Below are 6,108 nucleotides of genomic sequence, written 5' to 3' on the forward strand. Positions count from 1 at the left end.
CCATTTGATTTCATTTTAATTTTTTTCTTGTTGGGTCAGGATCCAAATGCTCCATATACATAGCATTTGGTAATGTCTCTTAAATCTGTAAGTTGCCTGTCCTTTTTGGAAAAAACAAATTGAAGAATTCCTAATGACCTACATTTGGCTGATTGTATCCCTGTAGTATTGTTTCATATGGTTTTATTTCCCAGAGTTTAGTGGTAGTCAGGTCTAGAAGCTTGATTGTATTTTGATTTTTTTTTTTTTAGGCTAGATACATCATAGGGGGTGCTGTCTACTTCCTGTTACATCACACCAGGAGGTACATAATGTCAGATTGCCTTACTTCTGGTGATACTAGGCTTGATTAGTAGGCTCAGGTGATTTCAGTGTTTTCTATTATAAAGTCTTCCATCAGCCTTGCACCACATGGTTTTAGCAGCCATGGATGATAAACAGATCTCTACTAATACTTCAGTCATGAACAATTAGTGGACCTTAAATCCTTAAAAATGCAAGCCCAGGATAGACGACCCCAGGAATGAATGTGTGTGACTTCTAAATGCTGGCCAAGTGATCTTGCACTTTCTCCCACAAGGTCTATTGGTGCTGCAGTGCCTGGGCCTCGAAAATCTGATTTTAGCTGCAGGGCCTTGCCCAATTTTGGGAATGTAGCATCATGCAACCAATATAGGCTGTGGTGTCAGACTTCACTGGAATCTCTGCTCCAAGCCAGTTTTTAGCTTATATTTGAAACAGCAAGTAGCTCTAAGCTCCAGTTTCCTCATCTGTAAAGTGAAAAAAAAAAAACCTTGTATTTTGCTGGATCACCGTGATGGATTACATGAGACGTTATTCGTAAAGGGCCTACCACTTACTGGAATAATAAATGGTACTTACTGTTTTTATGCAAACTTCTTACAGTGCCACCAGATTGTTTGTATGCCACCTGAGAGGAGTACCTCTCAGTATATTTGGCAAGTCTGAAATAAGGCCTGGTTGAACCAGTTCACGAACACCTTTAATGCATGCCACTAACTCCAGAGCCTTTGGAAGGCAGCAGATGGTAATATGAAGGAAGATGGTCAGCTGGGAGATGGAGGAGAGGTGGTGCTATAGAGAACTGGAGAAGAGCCCATGTCCCTCTGGGGACAATAGCTGCTTGGCTTCTCTTAACTGAGAGATTCTCTAATGCTTTGGTGCATGGAAGAGCAGTCTACTATTTTAAACTTTGTGTAATGCATACTCTGTTAAACCTGAGGAACATTTTGAAATCAGTTTTTCTTAGGCATTTTGATCTTGATTCTAAATTTGTTCTAAATTTCAACTTTGATTAGGAATGTAATCTGGCTTTGAAAATTTGAAACAGAAACACTACGGATATAATGGTTTAAAGTTTTGCTAATAACTTTAAAATTTCTCTGCCTTTGGGATGTTCTAATCATACATCTTCCTAATGATTTTAATTTTTTTTAAAGTTTAAGTAACCTGTACACCCAACATGGGGCTCGAACTCATGACCCTGCAATCAAGAGTCGCATGCTCCTTCGATTGAGCCAGCCAGGTGCCTCAGGATTTTATAATTCTACCATATTCCATTTTTATACTTGTTCTTGAGTGTAAACACTCTCAGACCCAAAAGAAAAAGGATGCCATCTCATCTCAGGTTATCAGCATGGGAGTTTCTGGTATTTTGGGCTGGTTAACCTTAGATTAGGACACAGAAGCCCAAAGGTGATTAAAATCTGAGATGCTGCAAGTAAGGTTGAATCTCCTCTTCTAGCAGTTACTCCTAGTATGGTCTTTAGGGAACAGGTCTCCCAATCCCTATCTTTCAAGCATACTTAAAAACGTTTGGACCCTTTTTTCCAGAAAGTGTTCTTGCAATATTTTTTTTATTAGGCCACAGTAGTTGATCAGACCTTTCTGTTCTTTGCATAGTTTATAAATTTTCTGGATTGTTTAGCTGGTTTTGGACATTTTTATTCAATTCTTCACAGGTGAAAAGTACACATATAAGAATACATCTATATAGTAAGTACTTTCTGTGTAACAAGTTCCCTTAGCAGAACTCCTTCATGTTCATATCTTTGCAACTAGTTTTTGTACACTTCTAACTTTTCTTAGTAAATTATGAACTCGTGGGCTTTTACAAATTCCTTTTTTTTTTTTTTTAAGATTTTACTTACTTATTAGAGGATGGGGGCAGGGCCAGAGGGAGAGGGAGAGAATCTCAAGCAGACCCTGTGCTGAGCAGGGAACCCGAGGTGGGGCTCAATCTGCTTGTGCTCGCTCCCTCACTTGTGCTCTCTCTCTCAAATAAATAAATCTTTTAAAAAAATAAAAATCTGGTTGGGCAAACAGTATCAGGTTTTAATACCTGAGGATATTCTCCGGGCTCAAGCTGACTTCCCAGGAGCCATCCTTTTTTCTTTCTTTCATTATTTTTTTTTAAGATTTTTATTTATTTGACAGAATGAGCACAAACAGGGGGAGCAGCAGAGGGAGAGGGAGAAGCAGACTCCCTGCTGAGCAGGGAGCCCAATATGGGGCTCGATCCCGGGACCCTGGGGTCAGTACCCAAGCCAAAGGCAGATGCTTAACCGACTGAGCCACCCAGGCACCCCAGCCCTCCCTTTTTCATGAAGGGTAGCACTTGTTTATAGACGAGTAGTTTTTTGTGTTTTTTTCCCAAAGACTTTGTCAGAGAGAGAGAGCACGTGTGCACAAGCAGGGGGAGCTGCAGGCAGAGGAAGAAGCAGGCTTCTGGACTCCATCCCAGGACCCTTGAGATCGTGACCTGAGCGGAAGGCAGACGCTTAATCGACTCAGCCACCCAGGTGTCCCAATATAGCTGAGTAGTTTTATCAGCTTGTTTCCTGCTTATAAATTTTGGGAATGTGACAGCCTTCTTTCATTTCGTTCTTTTTCTGTCCTTCAGAGTCCAAGCTGGCAGTCTTCCTGCTGGTGTAAAATTCTCTACCTTGTGGGTCTTCTGTATTTGTCATGGGAATTCACTTCATTAGACAAGAGGCTCCTCCACAGAACTTTCCTGGATAATTCTATCTCTGTCCTGGGTTCTGCTGCAGTGGTTGAAAGGATTCATGAGTCACACACCTAATCTCTTACCCTAGCTCCGTGGATGAATATTCTGATCTTTTGATCGTTCTGAGGCATTAGAAAAAGGTGGTTCAACCACACCCTTAGCTTTTTCTCCAGAGCACATCCCAGTGAATCTCCTAATTTTAGCATCTTTTGCAGTATGCATAGGCTAAGATTTTCTCAAATCATCAAGTTCAGGTTCTGTTTTAACAGTACTTCCCTAGGTTATCACTTTGCTCTTGCATTTTACTATAAGCATCAAAAAGAAACCAAAAAACCCCCTGAGCTAAATATCTAAGTTTATTGTATACAAATTCCACCTTCCACGTAAGTGTAGGATACAACTCAGCTACGTTTCTACCATATAAGGACTCCCCTTTCTTCCAGTTTCTGGTAACATTCCCCAATTCCTTCTGAGCCCTCACCAGCAGTGCCTTCAATGTCCTTGTTTTATTTATGTATTCTCTAAGATACAGATTTTCTCTGTTGAGATCTTCACTTCTTTCTGAGTCCTCACTAGCAGAGTTGTTAATATCCACGTTTGTACTAACGATTTGTAGAAGGCATTCTAGGTTTTTTCTATCATCCTCATAATTCTTCCAGCCTCTGTCCATTGCCCTGTTCCAGAACCACTTCTACATTTTAACATGTACTGATCTAACATTAGGATGTTTCACTTGCATTTTTTTTTTTTAAGTAGGCACCACACGCAGCATGGAGCCCAATGCGGGGCTTGAACTCATGACACTGAGATCAAGTGCTGGATGCTTAACTGACTCAGCCACCCAGGCGCCCCAGGGTTTTTCAACCGTATTGACAGTTGCTGTACAGGAATGTGGGTTCAGTGTTGCCTCATATCAGGATTTGTGTGTGACATTTTCCAGTTCTTATTTTTTTAAGATTTTATTTATTTTATTTGACAGAGAGAGAGAGAGAGAGAGCCAGAGAGCACAAGCGGGGGGAATGGCAGAGGGAGAGGGATAAGCAGGCTCTGCACTGAGCAGGGAGCCCAACGCAGGGCTCCATCCTAGGACCCTGGGATCATGACCTGAGCCGGAGGCACATGCCCAACCATCTGAGCCACCCAGGTGCCCCCAGATTTTCCAGTTCTTAAAACAGGATAGAAGTCAAAGCAACCATGTAGGCCAAATTCAGCCTGCTGGTCAGATTACAGTTGTTATGTACATTAGTAATGTGATCTAATGATAGGTCACAATTGTGGATTCGTAGATAAATAAGATATATATGATTGATACTGGAATGTAAGTACAGAAAATCTTAGCACTACAAAAGGCTGTTCAAATTTACATGGTGGCTAAGAAACAGCTTAAGTTGGGGCTGTTGGCATACAAGAAAAGGCAGTACAGCAGTATTGTCTCTGTTGCTTTACTCATTTGGCTATCAAATCTCAGGAGCCAGACCCATGGGGTGGAGATAAAAAAAAACAAGGTAGGGGGGCGCCTGGGTGGCTCAGTTGTGTGATCCCAGGGTCCTGGGATCGAGCCCCGCATCGGGCTCCCTGCTCGGCGGGAAGCCTGCTTCTCCCTCTCCCACTCCCCCTGCTTGTGTTCCCTCTCTCGCTGTGTCTCTCTGTCAAAAAAATAAATAAAATCTTAAAAAAGAAAAAAAGATAGGATCCCAGGGCGGCAAGGCCTGGAAATCTTAAATTTGGTGATTTAAAAGCCAACAGAGGAACGCCTGGGTGCCTCAGTTGGTTAAGTGTCTGCCTTCGGCTCAGGTCATGATCTCAGGGTCCTAGGACTGAGTCCTGCATCAGGCTCCCTGCTCAGCGGGGAGCCTGCTTCTCCCTTAACCGCTGCCCCTCCCCCTGCTTGTTCTCTCTCTCACACAAATAAGTAAATAAAATACTAGGAGGGGGAAAAAATTAAGGCCAACAGAGCTTTTACAAAGCCCCTGAACCCGGCCCAGCTGACTACATAGGCTTGGGTAAGGCCACATAATAGATGTGACTGCAGATCATGGGGTTTTTGGTTTTGAAATAATTGAGAACTTTACATAGATCTGTCCTGAGCACCTTATATATAGTTGCCTCTTTTAACAACAGCTCTGTAAAGCAAATGTCCCGATTTCATGAATGAGGAAAAATGAAAATAGGTAAATACTGTTATGACAATTTCACAGACTAGAAATTAAACACAGGTTAAGTCACCTAAGGCTGTCTAAATTGTCTCAAATGAGAAGGAGGCATAAACAGGGGGACTAGTTGGGTAGCAGAATGGAGGAAGGGTGCTGCCGGCCCAAGAAACAGTATGGGCAAAGACAGGATCAGTGTGCACAGAGAAAGGAAGGACCTTAGCAGACTGTGGCAAGATGAATGGTATAATCAGGATGCTCCTAGTTTTAAGTACTGGTAAGTCTGACTCTTACTGGTTTCAACACTGAAAAGAGTTTATTGGTCTATATAACTGAAGACTGAGCCGAGGGCTTGAGGCAAGGCCTCATTCAGCAACTCATTGATGTCACCAAATACTGAGTCTTGTCTTGGAGTCCTAAAGTGTCTGACAGTGGCTTCTGGTATTACATTGGTTCTGACATCCTCCCAGCATTTTAAGTCAAGTCCAAGACTCACTCTTGGTCAGCCTGGGTCTTAAGCCCATCAATCAATATTTGTAGGGATATGGCATGGATTGTTTAGCTTAACCTAGCTTTCTTACTCTGTTCTTAAAGCTGGGCATGTAGTTCTCTTCCCCCCCGAACCGTGGACTTCAGCTAAGTGGGTAGGGAGAACAAATGCTGGAAGGACAATCAATATAGGTAATGCCTCGTGAATCCTGTTTTATATGACCTCTGCATCCTAGAGTCAGGAATTTAATGGATAAAGAAACAGAAGTTTGAGAAACTTCTGTCTCAGAAAAACTCATTTGAGTGAGAAATGACCTTGTTTGTTTGGTACCAACAAGCTTGGTTATGTGTTATTTATGGTAAAGGTTAATAAAGTTAATAAAAGACCCCCAAATGCAGCAGCTTAAACAAGACTATGTTTATTTCCCTCTCATTTTACAG

The sequence above is a fragment of the Mirounga angustirostris genome, unplaced genomic scaffold, assembly GCF_029215605.1.
Source record: "Mirounga angustirostris isolate CCGP_5_RB_7025 unplaced genomic scaffold, mMirAng1.0.hap1 SCAF_1, whole genome shotgun sequence".
NCBI lineage: Eukaryota > Metazoa > Chordata > Mammalia > Carnivora > Phocidae > Mirounga > Mirounga angustirostris.